At 51.0% G+C, this 23,865-nt stretch overlaps 1 pseudogene; it reads right to left on the bottom strand.

Annotated features, from left to right (window-relative positions):
• Positions 1-596: 596 nt before the first annotated feature.
• On the bottom strand, positions 597-23,452 carry LOC103644385 (uncharacterized; annotated as a pseudogene).
• Between the last annotated feature and the right edge of the window lie 413 nt (positions 23,453-23,865).

Here is a 23,865-nt window from a genome sequence, read left to right as displayed (position 1 = left end):
ATCAAGTATGCATCTGTAGCACATCCAAGAGCCAACGGGCAGGTTGAGCGAGCCAACGGAATGATATTGGAAGCACTCAGGAAAAAAGTCTTCGATAAGAATGAAAAATTCGCAGGAAAGTGGATAAGAGAGCTGCCTTATGTTGTTTGGAGCCTGAGAACCCAACCTAGCCGAGCCCTGCATGGAAACACTCCTTTCTTCATGGTCTATGGGTCAGAGGCAGTGCTGCCTGCTGATCTCAAATTCGGGGCGCCAAGATTGATCTTCGAAAGCATAGCAGAAGCCGAGGCCACTAGGCTGGAGGACATTGACGTACTTGAGGAAGAACGACTGAATGCAGTGATCCAATCAGCACGGTACCAGCAGACTCTGAGGCGCTATCACGACAAGGCTGTGTGGCAACGTTCCTTTTCGATAGGGGACCTCGTCCTCCGCCGAATTCTAACGGGGGAGGGACGGCACAAGTTATCACCCTTATGGGAAGGGCCTTTCATAGTATCAGAGGTCACTCGGCCCGGATCGTATCGTCTCACTCAGATGGATGGCACAGAAGTCGGGAACTCCTGGAATATAGAACACCTCAGAAAGTTTTATCCCTAGCTGTATCTCAAAACTGCTGGGGCAACGATGTAATCTGTAAAGTGGAAATATGTCATCAATAAAAAAGAGGTTTTCAAAGATACTCAGTTCATCTACGATTGACTTGCATTCTTACTTGACTCGGGGTGACCACTATGCCCTGCTAACGGAGCAATCGACTTAAGTCGGCGACGACTTAAGGCGGTGCAACATGCTCACGCTTACTTAACTCGGGGTGACCACTATGCCCCGCTAACGGAGCAATCGGCTTAAGTCGACGACGACTTAAGGCGGTGCAACATGCTCACGCTTACTTAACTCGGGGTGACCACTATGCCCCGCTAACGGAGCAATCGGCTTAAGTCGACGACGACTTAAGGCGGTGCAACATGCTCACGCTTACTTAACTCGGGGTGACCACTATGCCCTGCTAACGGAGCAATCGACTTAAGTCGGCGACGACTTAAGGCGGTGCAACATGCTCACGCTTACTTAACTCGGGGTGACCACTATGCCCTACAAACGGAGTGATCGGCTAAAGTCATTGATGGCTTAAGTCGGTACAGCATACTCGCGCTCATGCAATTCAGGGGATGACTTCCATATCCCACAAACAAACTTCATAATCATCGTGCGTCGTTTCATTACTACAAAATTACGAACTAATGAATTCTGATACAATAAAAGGGCAGTTATATCATCTGAATACTAAACTGAGGTCCTCTAACTCGACCATACTAATACGCGCTCAAAGCACGCAAAATGTTTTCTATTTGGCAATGTCTTTCTCAGGAGCGACCGACGAAGAAGGGCGACTCGAGGAATCAGGGGCAGCGATCGCGTCCGCCCTTATGTCCTCAGGAACAACCACGCCGGGTCTTCTCATCAAGATTCGTCCCGCCCGAATAGCCTTGTCCAGGGCTTTATCACGCTGAGCTTTGAAAGTGACAGCAGTTTCTTCGGCAACCCTAGTAGCCAGCTGAGCAGCTTCTAACTCCTGAGCAATGGATTTCTTAGAAGCTCGGAGTTCCTTGATGGTGGCATCCTTTGCTGATAGCAACTGCGTAAGGCGGGTCACTTCGCCCGAAGATTCCTGCAGCTTGCAACGCTGATTGTCCAGTTCTTCCATTGTAAAACGGTGGCTCCTCTCCAAGATGGTCAGCGAATTGCTAGAATCTCGGTACAATCTATCCAGATTATCGCGAGAAGCAGCGAGGATACGTTTTTCTTCCTGCAAACAAAAATCAACCCCTTCAGAAACTAAACAAGTGATAAGAGCACAGCAAGGCAAGGCACAGTTTTGTAAGTCACCTTTTCAGAGTCGAGCCGAGCATGGAGAGAAGAACTCAGAGCATTGGCGTCATCCAAGGCAGCAGAGACCTGATTCAACTCAGTTTGGCTCAGAAAGTACTTCTCCTCGAAGTCAGCGCACCGTCGAGCCATCTCAGCTTGATCTCGGGAATGTTTTTCCTCAAGAGCTGCAATCTGCCGAGTCATTCCTATCAAGAGGTAATCAAACGAAATGAGGTTAGAAGGTAAAACATTCCACGAACAAAGGCAAGGAAGAAGAAGAAAGGGCGCTAACCAGCATTAGTTGCCTCCAACTCGGACACACGACGATGAAGCAACACCGGATTCCAACGCTCAAGAGATGAAGCCACTTCTGGGATAGAAGCACCATGTGACTTCAGCTGGCTGACCATTCCATCCACCAAAGCCTGATAAGAAGAGCGGATGAACATAATGACAACAATTCATGCAACATAAAGATCAAACTAAAGCACATCACAGCACCTGGAGGTTGGAAAAGAGCGAAGGGATTCCCAATTCAGGAGAAATCAGCTGATAACCAGGTGCCAGACCACCACCCGAAGCAGCTTGCAGCAGACCAGCAGGAACGAGCTCAGTACATTCAACAGAGCCTAATGCCAGACCAGTGGGGATGCTGCCCTCTAAAGCGACCCCCTGATCCAAAGTTTGGGCTACCACCATGCAGCCAGAATGTGGAGGAGATCCTGCGTGAACGTCCATGGAAGTACAGGAAGGAGACCCTGCTCGGGCACCCTCGGGGGCTGGGTCATAGTTGGCGCTGCCCACTTGAGCCGGATCATCCCCGGCAGTACCCTCGGGGGCTGGGCAGTGGCTTATACTCTTCATCCGAGCTAAGTCATCCCCGGCGACATCCTCGGGGGCTGAGCATGCGTCGGCACTATTCTTGGGGTCCAGGCTCTCTGCAGTAACCACTTCTAAGGTTGATGGGCCTTCGACTACTTCCATGGGACCAGGACGATCCAAATCAGTCTCCCGACCCTCGAGATCGCGCTCTAAGGTCGACGAGGCACGGGATGACCTCAACCCAGCATCAGGCACGGCAGCACAAGCCCCTGTCGCATCATTAGGGGTGTAAACGATACGGATATTATCCGACCATCCGACCGTCCGAAGAGGCTAATTATTCGATTGGATAGTTTTTTCGGATATCCGCAGAATTTTCGGATTTCGGATTCGAATTCGGATAGTACAGTTCGGATATCGGATACGGATATGATATGACTGATATCCGTCGGATTTCGGATATCCGGATATCTTCTCGGATAACTGTCCGGATTTCATATTTCGGATATCCGGACATCTAACCAGATATCTTACCAGATTTCAGATTTCATATATTCGGATAGTTACATGTGGAATCGCCCTAAATATCCAAGTTTCAACATAATCAATACTTCACTTTATCATTTTCATATGGGGATTTGGGGTTATGTTCTTATATAATGTTTATTGTTCCTGGTAACATATTTGCAATTTTCGGTCGATAGTGGAATATTTTATGAATTTAAATGCATTTTGATAATTTTCTGTAGAAAAAAATATAATAATACACAAATAGTCTCAAAAAATCATGAAATTTGACGGAGGAGCAATATATGCCCATATAGCATCCTCAAAAATGTTTGGGCCTTAAAATCTAAAGATTGCCAACATTTCTTTCAATTCACTTTCACTTGTTACGTGAGTTACATGTGATATCACCTTAACTATCCAAATTTTAACATAATCAATACTTCACTTTATCATTTTCACATAGGGACTTCATATTATCTTTAATAGAATGTTTATTGGTCCTGGTAACTTATTTGCAATTTTTGGTAGACACTAGATTATTTTATGATTTTAATTACATTTTGATGATTTTTTGTAGAAAGAAATTAATAATACACAAATAGCCTTAGAAATTCATAAATTTTGACGGAGGGTTAACATTTGTCTACATAAAATTCTAAAAAATGTTTGGGCCATAAAGTCCATAAGATGTCAGTGATTCTTTTCATTTTCTTACACTTGTTGTGTGAGTTACACGTGAAATCAGCTTAAATATCCAAGTTTCAACATAACATTTACTTCACTTTCTCATTTTCATGTAGGGACTTGAGGTTATCTTCTTATGAAATGTTTATTAGTCTTGATAACTTATTTGCATTTTTTGGTCGATACTATAATATTTTATGGATTTAAATGCATTTTGATGATTTTCTGCAAAAAGAAATTAATAATATACAAATAGTCTCAGAAATTCACGAAATTTGGCGTATGAGTAACATATGTCCATATAGCATCCTCAAAAATGTTTGAACCATAAAAACCACAAGATGACATCAATTATTTCATTTTATTTCCACTTATTTGTGAAATCGTAATGATTATATGTGAAACCACCATAATAATAAGTGAAACCACATATCATAATAACACGTGAAACCACATATCATAGTTATCAATATTTTATGAATTTAATTGCATTTTAATGATTTTCTACATAAAGAAATTAATAATACTCAAAATAGCCTTAGAAATTTATGGATTTTTATGGAGGTGTAGCATATGTGCACATATAATTCTCAAAAAATGTTTGGACTAAAGGAGGGTATAAATGATTACAACTATGATATGTGTGGAATGGTGTCTTACACGATATCCGACAAAAATATTCGTTACCGACGCTATCCGTGTCCGATTAGCTCCGTATTCGATCCACGACTATTTGTTTTTGTATTCGAGAACATTCGTATTTGTATTCGTATTCGAAGCTATCCGTATTCGAATTCGAATCCGACTAAAAATATGAAAACAAATATGATTTCATTGATATCCGTCCGTATTCGATCCGATTACACCCCTACGCATCATCATCCACAGGCTATGACAACAAGTCCTCTGGGACCATATCCTCTAGAGTTTGATCAAAGTTGGCCAGGGACAGTTCTTGCAGACCAATAAGGGCAGACAATGCAGGAGAAGGAACTCCACTACTCTCACCGCCGGCGATGAGCTGCTGACTGTTTTTCCGAGTCAAAGGAACTTCATCCTCTTCCTCCTCATCCTCCATAGTGACAACGCAAGCAGCACCCCCATTGGGATCAGTAGCAGTTTGGGCACACCCATTGGGTTCAGTGTCAGTAAGGCCAGTTGCAGTCACTTCTTCAGCAGCAGGAGCTAAGGTACCAGCGTCTTCATCAAAGCTGGATACTCGCCGGAGGCGTCTTCTCTTCTTCTTTTGCTCATCAGCAGAAGGCTTGGGCTGACTGGTTCGGCTAGGGCGCCTTGGACGAGTGCTGACAGGTTTCGGGACATCCAAAGTTGTATCAATCTCTGGAAGGGGCACCACTGCCAAGGTACCATCAGGAGCAGCATCGGACGAATCCTCAGCTAATAGATCAAGCATGTCATTTATGTCAGCATCACTGGGGTTCAGATGCACTTCAAAATAAACCTGCCGTTCATCATCAGGAATTGCCCCGAGCGAAGCAACCAAAGTACTGACTTCCTCAGCAGAGGGTCGCACTCTAAGGCCCAAATTGCTGTCGGTCACAGGCGGATTTGACACAAAAAGGGTGAAAGCTTTGGGAGGAGGTAGGTTCCAAGCCGAGTATGCCACTGGAGCACCAACATTCGAAACTTTACCCCTGAGGATCGTTTCAAGTCGGCTTACCAAGTCAACAGAAGGAATTCTCTTATTGGTAACCCGAGTTGAGTCGGTCAGCCCTTGATACAGATATGCTGGATAGGCCCTGTCTTTCAGTGGCTGAATGTTCTTGAAAACAAAATCAGTGACCACAGCTTCGGCAGTCAAACCTCTCTCTTTCAGTAATCTGACTTCAGTAAGCAACACGCCTGCCTCGGCAACTTCCTGATCTGTGGGAGACTCAGTCCAACTCGGAGTGCGAACGTCTGGCTGTCTTCCCGACCGGGAGGGGAGAGAATTTCCATAATTGTCAACTATAAACCACTCCAGACGCCACCCTTTAATGCTATCTTTGAGGGGAATCTCAAGATACTCGGTCTTCCGCCCACGGCGCATCTCCAAACTAGCACCTCCGACCAGCTGATGTTGCCCCCCAGCCATTCCAGGGCGACAATGATACAGATACTTCCATAAACCAAAATGCGGCAGCACACCGAGGTAGGCTTCGCATAGGTGAACGAAAATGGAGATTTGGAGAATGGAATTAGGGTTCAAGTGGGTCAAGTTGATATGATAAAAGTCAAGAAGGCCACGGAAAAAAGGAGAGATTGGAAGGCCGAGGCCGCGGAGAAGAAAAGGAGCATAAACTACTGACTCGTGGGTATCTTCGGTTGGGACAGTAGTCCCGTGGCAGATCCGCCAAGAACAGAGTTCCCGCGGAGGAAGAACCCCGATGGAGACAAGACGGAGAAGCTCAGTTTCGGAAATAACGGACATGTGGTTACCTGCGAAAGGTAACTGACTGTTGGGGTCGATTGCGGGGATCACCGCAGCAGACGAGTTCGTAGTTTTTCTCTTGGGCGCCATCTTGCTTCTCACTGGCGGACAGAGTAGGAGGCGAGTGGCAGAGGAGATTCAGATGCGGGAATGCAAGAACTAGGGCACGGAAAGCAAAGGCGGCTAAAAGCGCAACTCTTATGGGATATTCTTGAGCCAGATACCCATTCAAAAAGTGCCCAGTCATCACCCGGCGGTTATTTCCGAAATCCCAGCATGCCACGTGGACATCCGACAGTTATTTCCAAGAAAGCCGACGTGCCACTTCATCACTCGGTTATTATCCTCAAAATAACTCGTGAGGCTGGCTATCACTCGGCGTTGCCTCTAAAACGCTGACCTCGTGTTCAATCGCTCGGCATTACTTCTAAAATGCCGGCGTCAACCTTCAATAACTCGGCGTGGCCTCTAACACACCGACCACATGTTCAATCGCTCGGCGTTACTTCTAAAATGCCGATGTCGACCTTTAAACACTCGGCGTTGCCTCTAAAACGCCAAACTCGTATTCTGTCGCTCGGCATTACTTCTAAAATGCCGACGCCGACCTTCTATCATTCGGCGTTGCCTCTAAAACGCAGGTCTTGTGTTCGATTGTTTGGTGTTACTTCTAAAAACGCTGATGTCAACCTTCACATCGCTCGGCGTTGTTTCTACTATATCAAAAGAAACAGTTCAACATTCAGAAAAAGCAACACCGAGTCATCGAAAAGGGGGGTCAACGACAGTTCTTCATTAAGGGGAAGTTAATGAAATTACAAACCAACTCTTCGCGAGTTGGTGCTTCCCTACTTCTACTCTACATTACTACTACTACTAAACTACACTATACTACTCTACATTACTGCTACTTTATTCTAACTACACTATATTAATATCTAAAGACCAGTGGCGTTTAGCCACTGGCCTTGCTGTTGCTACCACCGCCGCCGCCCCTGGTGCCGCCTTTGCTGTCGCCGCCTCCGGTGCTGCCCACGCTGCTGCCGTCCTTGGTGCCGCCCTTGCTCACCTCGCCACTGCCGTCGCCATCGCCGTCGTCGTCGTCGTCGTCATCCTCCCCCTCGTCGCCGTCCGAGTCCTCCTCTTCCGAGGAGAACTCCGACTCATCCGAGCCCTCGAGCCCAGAGCGCTCGACGGCCCGGATGTACGTCCAGACCTCCGCGGCAATCCCCTGGGAGTCGTCTGAATCATCAGACGACGCCGGGGGAGAGACGGGAGCCGGAGATCCCTCGGACTCGGAGGAGAACTCCTCCTCCGAGTATTCCGAGTCACCGAAATCATCCGACGGAGGAGTGGGCTCACGCTTGCGCTTGGTACCCTTGCCCATGGTGGAAGCAGACAGAGGGGAGAAGAAGGACGCGGTAAAGAACAGCGAAGAGATGTGAAAAAACCAGAGGAGCAAGGGCGTTATTTATAGAAAGGAAAGGCAACCGCTCACTTCCAACCGCGGTCACTGAACAGTCGCAAAGCATTCAATAAGCACTCCCACCCATTCGAAGACACGTCAGACGGCAGACGCCGTTTCATGCAGCACTACACCCATTGGGACTCCAGTCAACAGCGCAAAGGATACGATTACACTAGCCGTCCCATCACATTACTACTCAGAAGCAGCCGGCTAAAACACTTAGCGTACCAAGCCGTCCCTTGCCCACACCCATTGGGGGGGGACGCCTAGGAATTATCAGTATATTTTTCAAAACGGTCACATCCGTGCAGGGCACGCAGTAAATACCTCAAGACAAAAATGAGACATCAGTAAGGATCAGAGGAAAGCCAAATATAGCTAGCAAAGTACAAGATATGACCGACAGAAGCGATGTGAGGACTAGACAGAGAACGTCCATCAAACGTCCAATCAGTCGCAAAAGCAAATAAATTGCACTGCCTAGCAAGATATGGATGGATTGCAAACTCGGCTGCTAAAGACAAAATATATGCTGACCTCTGCAGCAAAATATTGATGACATAATGCTGACCTTCAAAGCATAATGCAAATAACTTCATGCCAATTTCTACAAACGAAAGGGATGATTTTCAGCAAAGAGGCACGAAAGGAAGACCTTCGAATGGATTATCCTTAAAAAATCCATTTGAAGGTCGGGGGCTACACCCATTGGGTGCACCTCCGGTGCACCCCACGGATTATCATTCTAAACCGATATAGCGCCGACTTCTAAGGCGTGGGACAAGATTGAAAAGACCAATTCTCAACCGAGATGCAGGAGCGCGAATGGAGATAATCTTTGGGGAAGACCTTCGAGTAGATTATCTTCTAAAATCTACTCAAAGGTCGGGGGCTACACCCATTGGGTGCACCTCCGGTGCACCCAATGAAGTCCAGAATCCTACAATGCCGACCTCTAAGGCACAAGCACAGAACTAAACTTTGGTCGAACGAGTGATCGGAGCAAGAGAAGACAGCAGGAAGTCATTTTTCGGACCTTGGATCTTTGAGTTGATTACCTCTAAATCAACCCAAAGATCGGGGGCTTGTGGGGGATAGATATCCCCTGGGTCCACTAAAGAGATAAAAGACCTCACGACAGGCCCAAAGGCCCAATAAATCGTAAGGTCGTTCTTTCGTGGGCCTGGGGAAAGACAATCAACGAAGCGGAGAAGACGTAAGACTGGATTGGAGCAAACCCGGACGGCCCACAACGTCGAACGAGTAAATCGCAACAGAGACCCGACTTTCCCGCGCTGAAGCCCCCATGCAACAGAGCCATGCGAGGATAAGTCGGCAAGGGTTACGTAGGGATAAACTCAAGAGGTTTACTATCTTTCAGCTACTTGTAGCTATCATATCCACGTGTACTGCCCCACGGTCGAGTATATAAGGCCTAGGGGGCACCCCTTCAGAACGATCGACCCTATTTTTACTTAGCCACCCACGTAAACTCTCTGCGCCCTCAATCTAGAGAGTCCTCTTGTAACCACGCTCATATACTCACCAGGACGTAGGGTGTTACGCACTTCTAAGCGGCCCGAACCTGTAAATCTTGTCCATTGTCCCACGTGCGATCGGCACGAACCATTTTGCTACAGTCGTTGACACCGTCCTACTCCTAAAAACACCTTGAGGGGCAACCCCGGGTGTGCGGTCGGACCCAAAACACCGACAGGTTCCCCCCTTTTAGCCCCCGAGGGAGGGTCGGGCTTTGCCGAGGCGAGGTCGACCCTTCCTTGATGACTAAACTTTGTGTGGGAGCGAGGTATATGAACAACTTGAAAACATCTTAAGGGTAGAAGTGACGTAGCTGTTGGATGTTCCAAGCGTTGCTGTAGACCTCGCCTTGACTGTTGGCCAGCTTGTACGTTCCGGGCTTCAGAACTTTGGCGATGACGAACGGCCCCTCCCAGGGGGCGTGAGCTTGTGCCGCCCTCGGGCGTCTTGTCACAGCCGAAGCACCAGGTCGCCCACCTGGAGGTCTCGGGACCGGATCCCTCGGGCGTGGTAGCATCGCAGGGACTGCTGGTACCGCACCGAGTGTAGTAAGGCTTTGTCCCGAGCCTCCTCCAGTTGGTCCAACGAGTCCTCTCGACTAGCTTGGTTGCTTTGGTCGGTGTAGGCCTTCGTCCTCGGGGAACCGTATTCTAAGTCTGTGGGCAAGATGGCCTCGGCCCCATAGACCAGAAAGAACGGCGTGAAGCCCGTGGCTCGGCTCGGCGTTGTCCTCAGGCTCCAGGCCACCGAGGGGAGTTCCTTCATCCATCGCTTGCTGAACTTGTTGAGGTTGTTGTAGATCCGAGGCTTGAGTCCTTGCAGAATCATGCTGTTGGCACGCTCTACTTGCCCATTTGACATGGGGTGAGCCACGGCGGCCCAGTCCACTCGGATGTGGTGATCCTCGCAGAAGTCCAGGAACTTCCTGTCGGTGAACTGGGTGCCGTTGTTGGTGATGTTGGAGTTCGGGACCCCGAAGCGATGGATGATGTTGGTGAAGAACGCCACCGCCTGCTCGGACCTGATGTTGTTTAGGGGTCGGACCTCGATCCATTTGGAGAATTTGTCGATGGCGACCAACAGGTGCGTGTAGCCCCCGGGTGCCTTCTGCAAGGGGCCGATGAGGTCCAGACCCCACACAGCAAAAGGCCAGGTGATGGGTATCGTCTGCAGAGCCTGAGCGGGCAGGTGGGTCTGCCTTGCGTAGAACTGACACCCTTCGCAGGTGCGAACAGTTCTAGTGGCGTCGGCCAGTAGAAACCTTGTCGGAAAGCATTCCCGACAAGGGCTCGAGGCGCTGCGTGATGGCCGCAAGCCCCCGAGTGTATCTCTCGCAGGAGTTCCTGACCTTCGGCGATGGAGATGCATCGCTGGAGGATGCCTGAGGGGCTGCGGTGGTAGAGCTCCTTCTCATCTCCCAGCAAGACGAACGACTTGGCGTGCCGTGCCACCCGCCGAGCTTCGGCTCGGTCGGAGGGTAGCTCTCCTCGGTGGAGATATTGCAGGTACGGGGTTTGCCAGTTTTGATCAGGCGTGACCCCACTTCGCCCCCCCGACGTGCAGCGTCTTGCCCTCGGGGGCCGAGGGTACCTCGGGCCGAACCGAGGGTGCCTCGAGCCGAGACGAGGGTGCCTCGGGCCGAGCCGAGGGCGCCTCGGACTGTGCCGAGGGTACCTCGGGCTGGGCCGAGGGTGCCTCAGGCTCGAGCGTGCCGTCGATCTTGACGGAGGGCTGATGCAGATCTCGGGAGAAGACGTCCGGGGGAACCGTTGTTCGCCCCGAGGCTATTTTAGCTAGCTCGTCCGCAGTCTCGTTGTAGCGCCGAGCGATGTGGTTGAGCTCGAGCCCGTAGAACTTGTCTTCCAGGCGCCGAACCTCATCGCAGTAGGCCTCCATCTTCGGGTCGCGACAGTGGGAGTTCTTCATGACTTGGTCGATGACGAGCTGCGAGTCACCGCGAGCGTCGAGGCGTCGGACCCCTAGCTCGATGGCGATCCGCAATCCGTTGACCAGAGCCTCGTACTCAGCCACATTGTTGGATGCCGGGAAATGGAGACGTAGCACGTAGCGTAGGTGCTTCCCGAGGGGCGAGACGAAGAGTAGGCCTGCTCCGACTCCTGTCTTCATCAGCGACCCGTCGAAGAACATGGTCCAGAGCTCCGGTTGGATCGGAGCTGTTGGGAGCTGGGTGTCGACCCATTCGGCCACGAAGTCCGCCAGGACCTGGGACTTGATGGCTTTCCGAGGGCCGAACGAGATTGTTTCGCCCATGATTTCCACCGCCCACTTTGCAATCCTACCCGAGGCCTCCCGGCACTGGATGATCTCCCCCAGGGGGAAGGATGACACCACAGTTACCGGATGAGACTCGAAGTAGTGTCGCAACTTTCGCCGTGTCAGGATCACCACGTACAGCAGCTTCTGAACTTGTGGGTAGTGGATCTTGGTTTCGGACAGTACCTCGCTAACGAAGTAGACAGGCCTCTGAATGGGCAATGCATGCCCCTCTTCTTGCCTCTCGACCACAATCGCGGCGCTAACCACCTGAGTGGTCGCGGCGACGTAGACCAAGAGGGCTTCTCCGGCAGCTGGGGGTACCAAGATAGGCGCCTTCGTGAGGAGCGCCTTCAGGTTCCCGAGGGCCTCCTCAGCGTCAGGGGTCCAAGCGAAGCACTCGGCCTTCCTTAAGAGGCGGTACAGAGGTAGACCTCTTTCGCCGAGGCGTGAGATGAAGCGGCTTAGAGCAGCGAGGCATCCCATGACCCTCTGTACGCCTTTTAAGTCCTTGATGGGCCCCATGCTGGTGATGGTTGCGATCTTCTCCGGGTTGGCTTCGATGCCCCGCTCGGAGACGATGAACCCCAAGAGCATGCCTCGGGGCACCCCGAAGACACACTTCTCGGGATTGAGCTTGACACCTTTCGCCTTGAGACATCGGAATGTCACTTCAAGGTCGGAAAGGAGGTCGGAGGCTTTCCTTGTCTTGACTACGATGTCATCGACGTAGGCCTCGACCGTGCGGCCAATGTGTTCGCCGAACACATGGTTCATGCACCGCTGGTACGTCGCGCCCGCGTTCCTCAAGCCGAACGGCATGGTGACATAGCAGTACATGTCGAAGGGTGTGATGAAAGAAGTCGCGAGCTGGTCGGACTCTTTCATCCTGATTTGGTGATACCCTGAGTAGGCATCGAGGAAAGACAGGGTTTCGCACCCAGCAGTGGAATCCACGATTTGATCGATGCGAGACAGAGGGTAGGGAACCTTCGGACATGCTTTGTTGAGACCAGTGTAGTCTACACACATCCGCCATTTCCCCCCTTTCTTTCTCACAAGCACAGGGTTGGCAAGCCATTCGGGATGGAATACCTCCTTGATGAACCCTGCCGCCATTAGCTTGTGGATCTCCTCGCCTACGGCTCTGCGCTTCTCCTCGTCGAATCGGCGCAGAGGCTGCTTGACGGGTCGGGCTCTGGCTCGGATGTCCAGCGAGTGCTCGGCGACATCCCTCGGTATGCCGGGCATGTCCGAGGGACTCCACGCGAAGACGTCGGCATTCGCGCGGAGAAAGTCAACGAGCACTGCTTCCTATTTGGGATCGAGCTCGGAGCTGATTCGGACTTGCTTGGAGGCGTCACTGCTGGGGTCGAGGGGCATGGCCTTAACCGTCTCCGCTGGCTCAAAGTTGTCGGCATGACGCTTCACGTCTGGCACCTCCTTAGAGAGGCTCTCCAGGTCGGCGATGAGGGCCTCGGACTTGGCGAGGGCCTCGGCGTACTCCACGCATTCCACGTCGCATTCAAACGCGTGTTTGTACGTGGGGCCGACGGTGATGACCCCGTTGGGGCCCGACATCTTGAGCTTCAGGTAGGTGTAGTTGGGGACGGCCATGAACTTCGCGTAGCATGGTCTTCCCAGTACCGCGTGGTAGGTTCCTCGGAACCCGACCACCTCAAACGTCAGGGTCTCCCTTCGGAAGTTGGAGGGTGTTCCGAAGCAGACGGGAAGGTCGAGCTGTCTGAGGGGCTGGACGCGCTTCCCGGGAATGATCCCATGGAAGGGCGCAGCGCCTGCCCGGACGGAGGACAGATCGACACGCAGGAGCCCGAGGGTCTCGGCGTAGATGATGTTGAGGCTACTGCCTCCGTCCATGAGGACCTTGGTGAGCCTGACGTCGCCGATGACGGGGTCGACGACGAGCGGGTATTTCCCCGGGCTCGGCACATGGTCGGGGTGGTCGGCTTGGTCGAAGGTGATGGGCTTGTCGGACCAGTCTAGGTAGACTGGTGCCGCCACCTTCACCGAACAGACCTCCCGACGCTCTTGCTTGCGGTGCCGAGCCGAGGCATTCCCCGCTTGCCCACCGTAGATCATGAAGCAGTCGCGGACCTCGGGGAACTCTCCTGCCTGGTGATCTTCCTTCTTGTCGTCGTCGTGGGCCCTGCCACCCTCCTCGGGTGGCCCGGCCCTGTGGAAGTGGCGCCGAAGCATGACGCACTCCTCAAGGGTGTGCTTGACGGGCCCCTAGTGGTAGGGGCACGACTCCTTGAGCATCTTGTCGAAGAGGTTGGCACCTCCGGGGGGTCTCCGAGGGTTCTTGTACTCAGCGGCGGCGACAAGGTCTGCGTTGGTGGCGTCGTGTTTCGCTTGCGACTTCTTCTTGCCCTTCTTCTTGGCGCCGCGCTGAGTTGACGCCTCGGGGGCATCTTCCGTAGGGCGGCCCTGGGGCTGCTTGTCCTTCCGGAAGATAGCCTCTACCGCCTCCTGGCCGGAGACGAACTTGGTGGCGATGTCCATCAGCTCGCTCGCCCTGGTGGGGGTCTTGCGACCCAGCTTGCTTACCAGGTCGCGACAAGTGGTGCCGGCGAGGAATGCGCCGATGACATCCGAGTCGGTGATGTTGGGCAGCTCGGTGCGCTGCTTCGAGAATCGCCGGATGTAGTCTCGGAGAGACTCTCCCGGCTGCTGTCGGCAGCTTCGAAGGTCCCAGGAATTCCCAGGGCGCACGTACGTGCCCTGGAAATTCCCGGCAAAAGCTTGGACCAGGTCATCCCAGTTGGAGATCTGCCCCGGAGGCAGGTGCTCCAACCAGGCGTGAGCGGTGTCGGAGAGGAACAGGGGGAGGTTGCGGATGATGAGGTTGTCATCGTCCGTTCCACCCAGTTGGCAGGCCAGGCGGTAGTCCGCGAGCCACAGTTCCGGTCTCGTCTCCCCCGAGTACTTCGTGATAGTAGTCGGGGGTCGGAACCGGGTCGGGAACAGCGCCCGTCGTATGGCCCGGCTGAAGGCCTGCGGACCGGGTGGTTCGGGCGAGGGACTCCGATCCTCCCCGCTGTCGTAGCGTCCCCCACGCCTGGGGTGGTAGCCTCGGCGCACCCTCTCGTCGAGGTGGGCTCGGCGGTCGCGGTGATGGTGCTCGTTGCAGAGGCGACCCGGGGCCGCAGGCGCGGTGTTGCGCGTGCGCCCGGTGTAGACCGAGGCTTCCCGTACGAATCGGGAAGTCGCGGCATGATGCTCCGAGGGGTACCCCTGCCTTCGGGAGGCAGAGCTCTCGGCCCGTCGGACCGCGGTGCCTTCCAGGAGATTCTTGAGCTCTCCCTGGATTCGCCGCCCCTCGGTGGTTGATGGCTCCGGCATCGCGCGGAGGAGCATTGATGCTGCAGCTAGGTTCTGGCCGACCCCACTAGATGCGGGTGGCGGCCTGACCCTGACATCGTCGGCGATGCGGTGCTAGAAGCCCTGGGGTAGATGACGTATTTCTCCGGCCGGAGGTTGGCCCGCCCATGCCTGCCCGACGTCCCGGCGGATTGGCTCAAGCGCTCCTGCTCCCTCGTCGAGCCTGGCCTGCACCCCGCGGATTTGCTCGAGCTGTGGGTCATGGCCCCCCGCCTGAATGGGGACCACAGCTAGCTCCCGTGGGATATCAACGCGAGGCACCGGCCTAGGGAGATCACCGTCCTCCGGCATGCCGAGATGGTTGCCTTCGGAGGGCCCCCCTAGATCGACGTGGAAACATTCGCGGCTTGGGCCGCAGTCCTCGTCACCGAGGCTACGGCTACCATCGGAACAGTCGGAAAGGCAGTAGTCACATGCGGTCATGAAGTCCCGCATGGCACTGGGGTTGCCAAGTCCAGAGAAATCCCAACAGAAGCTGGGCTCGTCGTCTTCCTCGGACCCAGAGGGCCCGTAGGTCGAGACGTTCGTCAGTCGGTCCCAAGGTGACCGCATACGAAACCCCAGAGGGTTTGGACTCGCCTCTACGAGAGCTCTCGCCAAAGCAAAGCCGCTAGGCGGGTCGAGACGGAATCCGAAAGACGTGGGATGGGAATCGGTCGGTACCTCTTGGTCGACGGGCGGTGATGAAGTCACGTCGGGGACTGGCTGCACCGTCGTCTCAGGTACAAGGGTGACGTCCAGCAAGCCCTTCGCGAGCGCGCTGGCGTCGTCCGTTTGCTCGGGATTGGCGTGTTGCGGGGAGACGGCGCTCGTCTTCGTCTCAAGCGCGAGATCAATGCCCGGTGCGCCCCCCATTGGGGTGCTGGTGCTATCGACTCGCTCGACAGCCGAAGAGGCGCTGCCTCCTGCTTGGCCTTGGTTGCCCCGCCTCCTCCTCCGTCGGCGGGGGAGAGAGCGGGGTGAGCTCGAAGGTTGTTCTTCCACCACGCGGGGAAGACGCCGTCGATTCTGCCGCCGGCGGGCGGGCTGTCGGTCGCCATTGTCGTTGTCGCCCGGCGGTGGAATGAGTATCATGTCGTAGCTGCCGTCGAGGGACACGAACTCGAGACTCCCGAAACGGAGCACCATCCCGGGTTGGAGAGGTTGCTGGAGACTGCCCATCTGGAGCTTGACGGGAAGCTGTTCGTCAACACGCAGCAGGCCCCTACCTGGCGCGCCAACTGTCGGCGTTTCGAGACCGGGGGGTCCCTAAGCCGACGAGTGAATGTCGCCGCGTGCCCCAGCCCAAATGGGTCGACGCGAGGCCGAGCGCGAAGGGGGGAAGTGAGGTGGCCGGAGACCGGCGTGAGAGAGGTGGGAATCCCGCGGCCTTCGTGTTCGTCCCGCGCCAAGGTCGGGTGCGCTTGCAGTAGGGGGTTACAAGCGTCCACGCGGGAGAGGGAGCGAGCGGCTTCAAGCGAGCGCCTATCTCGTCCTCGTCCCCGCGCGGCCAACCTTCTCTAAGAGGGCCCTGGTCCTTCCTTTTATAGGCGTAAGGAGAGGATCCAGGTGTACAATGGGGGGTGTAGCAGAGTGCTACGTGTCTAGCGGAGGAGAACTAGCGCCCTAAGTACATGCCGTTGTGGCAGCCGGAGAGATTTTGGCACCCAGCTGGTGTGATGTCGTGGCCGTCGGAGGAGCGCCGGAGCCTGGTGGAGGGACAGCTGTCGGAGCTGTCGGGTCCTTGCTGACATCCTCTTGCTTCCGTAAGGGGGCTGAGAGCCGCCGTCGTCACAGAGTATGCCGTGCGCCATCATTGCCTATCTGGCAGAGCGAGCCAGATGGGACGCCGGTCTTGTTCCCGTGGCCCGAGTCAGCTCAGGGTAGGGTGATGATGGCGCCTCCTGTTGACGTGGTTGGTCTGCGCCCTAGGTTGGGTGATGTGTAAGCTCCTCCGAGGCTGAGGTCGAGTCTGTCTTCTGTGGCTGAGGTCGAGTCCGAGCCCCTGGATCGGGCGAGGCGGAGACCGACGGCTGAGGCCAGGGCGGAGTCCGAGCCCCGGGGGTCGGGCGGAGCGGAGTTCGTCGTCTTCTGGGGCTGAGCCCAAGTCCGAGCCCTATATCGGGCGGAGCGGAGTTCACCGTCTTCCGGGGCTGAGCCCAAGTCCGAGCCCTGGGTTGGGCGGAGCGGAGTTCGTCGTCTTCTGGGGCTGAGCCCAAGTCCGAGCCCTGGGTCGGGCGGAGCGGAGTTCGCCGTCTTCCGGGGCTGAGCCCAAGTCCGAGCCCTGGGTCGGGCGGAGCGGAGTTCGCCGTCTTCCGGGGCTTAGCCCGAGTCCGAGCCCTGGGTCGGGCGGAGCGGAGCTTCCTATGGTGCCTGCGGCCGGGCCTGACTGCCTGTCAGCCTCACTCTGTCAAGTGGCACCGCAGTCGGAGCGGCGCAGGCGGCGCTGTCTTTCTGTCAGACCGGTCAGCGGAGCGGCGAAGTGACGGCGGTCACTTTGGCTCTGTCGGCTGAGGGGCGCGCGTCAGGATAAAGGTGTCAGGCCACCTTTGCATTAAATGCTCCTGCGATTTGGTCGGTCGGTGTGGCGATTTGGTCAGGGTTGCTTCTTGGCGAAGGCAGGGCCTCGGGCGAGCCGGAAATATGTTCGCCGCTGGAGGGGGGCCTCGGGCGAGACGGAGGTCCTTCGGGGTCGGCTGCCCTTGTCCGAGGCTAGGCTCGGGCGAGGCGTGATCGAGTCCCTCGAATGGACTGATCCCTGACTTAATCACACCCATCAGGCCTTTGCAGCTTTATGCTGATGGGGGTTACCAGCTGAGAATTAGGAGCCTTGAGGGTACCCCTAATTATGGTCCCCGACAGTTACGAAGGCTTATTCGTTGTCATAGCCTTGATGGCCACACACACGTTGACGCCAGATACGCTGGAGCTTGTACTCGCGTGGAATGTGGTGGATTATTCGAGCCCCTGAAGTCACAGCATAGAGCAACCTTCGTAAACAATGTTGTTTAACTCTATATTTTATTTGATTGTTTTGTGTGGCATCATATATTTATATATATCGCCAAGTGGCCATAACAACTATATCAAGCTCTATAGTGCTTGGAAATGTGGGAAATTAAATTGAAATACAATGAAACACAGATAAGTTAATTCTCTGCTCCTATCATGCATAAAGTTTTACCTGAAGTAACCCGAAGATATATAATATAATGTATGAAAGCCTTTTTGGCATAGAAGACATCACATATTGGGATTCTATTAGTAAGCAAAAAGACCTTACCAAATAATTTATGACCAGAAATCTCAGTCATACATTGCTCAACCAGATGTTAGCACATTGCTCTCTTTATTGTTGAATGACATGAAGCAAACTATGAGATAAAAGGACATGTAGTCTCTAGCAACACGAAGTTGCGAGTATACCGAGAGGTTATTGTGAGAAAATTTTCACTATGTTGGTGTGAAAACCATTGTGTGTTCCCGTCGAACCACTTTGACTGTCTTGTCTAGGACCTTTATGCTTGTGTTGCATACATCTCTCAGAATTATGAATACTCATAGTCGTTGAATTGACTCGAGATAGTCCCTTGACGAGTATGGTATACATTATAAGTCAAATGGTAACGGTCAGTCCTGAATGGACATATAACTGGTGTTTTGTAGTAGAACTACATTGGATTCCACCATTTGACATGCTTACTGTAATCTATCTCTTATCTACTAGAAGTAAGAAGAGTAGAAAATAGCTATGAAATCCCACGGAGCTTGAAGCTAAATTGGGCATTAATATATCCTTGGTCCTTGGCACTAGAAGAGCCATAAGTATTGACCACGAGATTGTAAGTGGTGATAATTTGTGATAAAAATATAAAGATCTTATGGAGGCCTATTGCATTCTCCCTAGTCATGATGACTCCTTCGTATGAGAGCAGTATTATCTGTTGTTGAAGACTAGTCCCAGGCGGATATTGGTATTTCTTTCGCTCTTGTCAAGCAGTTATCTCCATTTGCTTTGTCGAAAGCTTAGGAATCAGATGATTTTTCCCAGATAAAATAAATTCTTGGCGTTGTATGTTCTATTCCAAAGCTTCTCTATTTGCTAAACAATTAAGAGATCGACATTACGCTTTATAGAACAAGATGGTATATAATATGAGGAGAAAAGTTTGTCCCGTTGGCAACTTACATCACAAATAATTGACTGTTGTTAATAGTTCTCTCTCAAAATTATAATACCTAAAAAAGGTTGCATAACTTGAAACCCAATTTCAGATTAGTATGAGTAATTGGGTAAACCATGGGCAATGGTAAAACGAGTTGGACTATACATCTCTGCATACCAAAAATATTTGCTTGGCATCATTGGCATGATGTTGTGCACTTTACTACCATTATCTGCACACATTTTCCTATGTGCTTAAAAGCACAATGCAACCAGTGAATGTCCTTGTGAGCGCTAGACCGTGATGGTCATTTTACTTGTTGATCTAAAGTCAACTACTAGCTCCAAACGACGAATGGTATGCATGAGCCCCTGAAGGACCCTTATGGATAAAATAGTGTTGCGTATATCAGCCTAAATCTTAATGATTGACTGTGCATTTGGTAATAAAAACAATAAGTTTGCAGAATTGTAACCCTGAAGCAACTTGTTGTTGCGTGTCTTGCTGGAAGTTGAGACTAATCCTTCACGATGAAGGACAAATATGTAGTATTCATGCCACTGCATTAATCTAAGTCCAAAGCTCACTGCATAAAACCCCTATCTGTAATGTGCGTAAGATTTCCCAAATAAATCACCACAATAGCATACATTGGCCACGACTAGATGATTGTGGTTGGGGATTTTATCTGTATGCTTTTAGAACATCTCAGCATTAGGGGGAGGAATGCCCATATAATGTAATGCCTCAATATTCTATTAAACGCACAAAAGTCAAATTGAACCTGTCATTCCGTGTGTACTCCTGTGTATATGGAGTTTGCCAGAAATCGTTGAGGAGTAACCATATTGGTCTGAATGCTTCTACCTGATGTAGATGTGGATATACCCGAGATTAATATCATATCCACATTTGACTTATTGGTATTTGATCTATTCTCGGGGACGCCTACGAATATGATCCATCAGCCTTAGTCAAAGCATATGTTCTGATTGTAGATTCACATAGTCTGTGATAACTCTCCTCCGATTAATTCACCCTGATGGTGATTTGCCTCACGAAGAGGTTCATCTTGATGATGAAATTCCTAGCAAAACGCGCAATATCATTGTGCTGGGAATATGGAACAATGAATCTTTTGTTTTGGGAAATAACGGAGATCATTATTAAATGTGGGAGACAAATATGTCGACACCTATATTGCCTCTCTAGATTGCAAAATGGATCCAAAACAAAGTCCTAGGCATGAGTGCTTTAAGCTCTCTTATCGGGTCATTGATAAATGCAATCGAGGCTGAACCAAGAATCGCAAAATGAAAGTCGCGAGCTTAGAGTTCGGACATTTATGGGCACTATTGAAATAATGTGTGGTGAATGCGATGGTTCAAGTGGTCTTGTGAGAGACGCATCCCACATATGTGTTGAATAAACACTATTCCGCTATGTAATATATCTGGCAAATGGCATGAATTAAATTATGCAGTTAATAGGATTCTAAAGATCCGTCATGAGATCCTAGGAGGACCCATATCTTTGAATTATAAATATGCAACATATAAATCTCGTACCGAATAATACATTCCTGACGAATGAACACTCTCCTATGTAGAGAGAATATCTCCTAGATGAGATTATAGTTCCTTGATGGAACTTTTCTAGAAGAAATAAAGTCTGTGTTAAACACCAAAGTTTGATAATCCCTATAAAGGTATAAAGACCCATATAGACCCGAAAAGGAATAAGGTGAGGTACCAAAGGACTTGAAGTTCACCGAATAAGCACATGTGCATTCCATGAGTTTTACTCATGGTAATTTTCACTAGATGTGGAATTACGGTATCCTCTAAAGCCACGATGGCAGAAACCTATAAGGTTTAGGTGTTATTGGCAAAAATATCCCCATTGTGCCAGAATGACAGACTATAACGATATATCTGATCGATGAAAAATCCCTGATGGATTACGATCTTTGATGGACTTTTGTTACACCATCATAGATGTTGCAAAGGATGAACACCTAGAGCGATGTGTCATATTTAGAATATGTACTATTGCAACTATATTATCCCCTAAGTCCTATTGAAGGACATATTATTTGCTTTGCACAACTATGTATAAAATTGTGGTGTAAGATAGAAAATGATAGCACCCCAACCTCATCCATCCTCGTTATTTCTGATGAACAACGAGACATATCTTGAAGAATATGCTTGAGTTATGAGGGATAACGACTTTGACAGATGTCATCGTCAGGGGGAGCGAATGCTTATATTGATCACAATCGTGAGACAATAAATGTCATATTCTATGCCCTGAAGGCGTGAGCTTGATGATCAATATGTGAACCTTTATGGAACTTTCTATGAAATATATAGATCTAGTCGATCGAACACCATCAGTCAAAGTGGCTTATTTATATTGATACGTGCACTTACCTCGTATATCCTATAAGTGAGTAGAGGTAAAGTTCCTGAAATAGTCCTTGCAAAGATATGCAATATGTTTGCTAAATCTTTATGTGCATATACTTCCAGAAGAAGATGTTTTGCTTTATTGATACGGTTTTGCAAGGATCAGGGGAGCACATTTCTAAAGTTAGCCCTTGTAGAAGATTCGATAGAATCTAGATCCTAGAGGATCAAAATCTGTCCCGATGACAGTTGTTGTACTCTTTTTCCCTTGGTGAGTTTTCTTGAAGTTTCTCACATGAGGTTTTTAACGAGGCAACAAATTGCAAATGAAATTTGTATCACCATGCACTCTTTCTCCACATTTTTTCCACTGGGTTTTTTTGGAGTTCTAACGAGGCATGTGTTGATCGCAGTATTCGCCCAAGGGGGAGTGTTAAGTAACCCTAGTTAGAGTTATGTGGGCAAATACCTACTTTGCCCCTGAGGGGTCTCACATCTCTATATAAGAAACATGTACACCCCCTCATAATACAAAGATCAGAAAGAGGCCAGAGGCCCAACCCTATATCCAATGTCTCGCGTGTTTTTTCTGTCGTGCTTATGGGAAGGGGGACGAGTTCTCTACATCTTCTTGCGCCTCTACTGCTGACGGGAGGGAAGGGAGCAGATCTGGTGATCCGTGGTAACGTAGTTCTCAACAAAGGGATCTGAACAAGTAATCGACTACAAAAATGAGTGTAGTTTTGGAAACTTGCAGTAATTATAAAATTATCATCCTCCCTTAAACAGAAGTCGATGTTGAACGACGTTACGCCTGCTTGCATCCACAGGCCAATGGTTAGTGGTGATCTATGAACTCCGAACAGAAGTTTCAGATCCTGAAGAAATACAGTAGTAGCTGCTAGGCTCACCTTCCATCTTGGAGAGGTGCTTCTTCACTTTTCCGGCGCATGCTTTGCAGTGCAGGGATACCTTGAGCACAACCACCTGCTAAGATGCCAATGCATGCTTTTCTTAGGCGAATCTAGCAGGAGCCATATGTTTGCTTCACAGGTACTACTGAACTAAACGAGACGAATTTGCAGGCTTGAAACCTAAGATGCGCCTTTGTTTACATGTTATTGTTTAAAAAAATTAGAGGCGCTATGCTTATCAAGTTCTGATAACGATCCTGTAAGCCATAAAGCTACGATTTTTCTATCACATAATGTCAAAGCCCCCATGCTGATATGATTGTTGTCACTGATCACATCATCTCACTTTTGATTTCTCTTATCATTTTCTAATCAAGAAGAGTAGGGCCAAAAGTTAAAAATGACAATAATAAAAGGAATCACACAAGTACTGCACGCTAGTCATAACTCGTACTAGTGAGTATTCAGTAACTTCACCTGCTCTTGCGCTTGCTCTTGCGCCTGCGCGCTCTTCGCATCAGCAGCTTCACTTGCTTCCTCCCGCTTGGGCTTGACGTCGACGGCCGGGGCAGACTCCACCTCCTGGATCTCCTCGGTGGCGGCGAAGCAGCCGCTCAGCAAGTAGCGGGACGAGCCAGTCGGGCTGACGAGGCCACCGGCTTTTCCGACAACGACAGCCTTTCGCTGCTACTGCCGTCCTTTCTTGCCATTGTGTCGGTGTGTCCTGGGCGCGACAGGGACGTGAGACATGGGGCTGGCACTGGCAATGGCTTTGTGTGGCCAGACCATCGGCTGCCGCTCTAGATACTCTGGATCCAAAAAGAGAAGCAAGAACAAAACCAAGAACCCTAAACGCCCTAGATACAACATAAGCAGAAGGGATTGAAGAAGAATATTGGTGAGAACAACATCGACTACTAGTGAGAACAGGGCGACGGTGGCTGACGGACGTGCGTTCGTGGGGAGATCTCCCACGCCATCGGGGCCGGGTTCATTTCCTGGGTCGGGGCGATAGGTTTTTGTCGGGATGGATCGGGCTCAAAACCCTGCGTGGGCTAACCGTACACAACTTTTGTTCCAGGCTAGGATTAAATCCAAACAAGGTTGTTCCACGTGGATCCGCCCATGACCCCGGTAGGGAATGGGCTAAACGAACAAGCCCTAGAGGGAGAGGGAGAGGGAGAGAGGGAACCATTTGATTAATTCAGGGAGCCAACGTACACCGGGTATTCAGTGGGTGAAGGATGGAGTGATCCGTTAGAGCACACCTTAGTGGCGAGTGGCGACTGCACGCACGTACTTGTACATCGTTGCGTACGCGGTGAACCTAGGGAAAATGCATGGACCCCGGTCGTAAGGTCGTATCGTCAACGCGCCATACTGTTCCATCTCC

Source organism: Zea mays, chromosome 1 (assembly GCF_902167145.1).
Source record: "Zea mays cultivar B73 chromosome 1, Zm-B73-REFERENCE-NAM-5.0, whole genome shotgun sequence".
NCBI classification, from domain to species: Eukaryota; Viridiplantae; Streptophyta; class Magnoliopsida; order Poales; family Poaceae; genus Zea; species Zea mays.
The sequence above is the reverse complement of the archived record's forward strand: the minus strand, read 5'-3'. Positions and strand labels throughout refer to the sequence as shown.